The sequence below is a fragment of the Otolemur garnettii genome, unplaced genomic scaffold, assembly GCF_000181295.1.
Source record: "Otolemur garnettii isolate 467f Iridium unplaced genomic scaffold, OtoGar3 scaffold00048, whole genome shotgun sequence".
Classification (NCBI taxonomy): domain Eukaryota; kingdom Metazoa; phylum Chordata; class Mammalia; order Primates; family Galagidae; genus Otolemur; species Otolemur garnettii.
In genome coordinates this window covers 4,965-6,525 of record NW_003852443.1, presented here as the reverse complement: position 1 = coordinate 6,525, position 1,561 = coordinate 4,965, and positions in this window count along the sequence as shown.

Here is a 1,561-nt window from a genome sequence, read left to right as displayed (position 1 = left end):
ACTTAAGGGAAAGTACTGCATTAAGTTAGATCTCATACCATTCATCATGACTTACCTACAAGTTGTCCCAATCAGTGGTGCTCAGGAAAAAATATCAGGGTACATAGTCAATGCTTTTCTTGAACAAAGAAAGGTAAAGCATACTCCCCCACATACCTCCTCTTATTCAACTCTCAATTTTGCAGTCAGGCAAAGTTGATCTACAATTCTGACTCCATCTTTGCATGACACATGATTTTAGCTGTGTATGTTATTCATCTTCTTTGTTATTCAAATTCCTTGTCTGAAAACCAAGTGTGATCATTTCCCATGTGCAGAGCTACTGTCAGATGTAAAGGGGACAATATTTTTAAGGAACATGATGCAGAATACCTTGCCTATGGTAAGTACTCAACAAGGTCTTCTCCTTCTCATCATCCCAATATTTATGAGTTCAACCTACATTTGTAGTTCTGTCAATTGCAGATATTGATTTAAAAAGTTATTTTGCAACATTACACATGCTTGTACTATGAAGTTCATTGTCCTCAGCAAAGCTTTAGTTCCCTAATAGCAGAGCAAGTACTTGCTCAGAAAAATCTTATGGTCAGCCCATTACCACATCTCTCAAAAGGCTAAGAGATAATGTCATGATTATTTCAAGTCATGGTTATTTGGCTATCAAGATAAATAATGACATATTTTTCCATTGTATTGATTATTATACATATTATAAAGTATTATAAAGTATGAAAATAATAAATAGAAGATGTAAAATATTTCAAAAATGTCTTAAGAGAAGACTTTCAGCTCCTTCTCAAATCTATTGATATTTTTCTTCTTTGTATATGAAATTTCTAGGTTATAAATATTCCCACTGTATTAATGTTTATTTTGGGTACTGTATTCATTCTTTGGAACTGGCAGAGGCCTAAAAGAAAAATCAATCTATGCTGGCACACTCCTACCATCTGTCACAAAAGTAAAATAACAAAGATAACAGCTTTTGCTGTGGTAGAGACAGCTTTTCAAAATCTTCTGTTGTTCTTAAAATCTTCACTACAATTACACAAAACTGTCACATTTTCATACAATACCTTGATGATCTTCATACCTTAGGATGTCTGGTATGTCAGAGTAAAATTGGAAGAATGATTACCATTGTGATCAGAAGAAATAACACAGGGTAGCTTCCTAGTTTTCTCTTTTGTGAAGAACCATTCTTGAATTAGAGAAAAAATTAAAAGGCTACTGGAAAAGATAGGGCATAATAAAAGGGTCGGGCTCAGTCACCAATTGAGCATATGATGTAAATGTCCGGGTGTCCATTCCCAGGGGATGGTAAACAGTCCTCCCCTGATTGTCTTCCTTTTTCATTTACCTTTCTTTCAGTTGGAACATATGCTACTGTATTTGCACTGTTACCCCCGCCTGCTTCCTGGTAAGGGGCTGCCGCCTGAAACTGTCAGCCATCTCAGCCCAGATGAAAAGTGATCCGAGGTGGTAAACCCTCCACCTATTTATGCAATGATCTTATTTCTAGTCAAATTATAGGCTTTGTCTAACCTGGATATAGAGTATT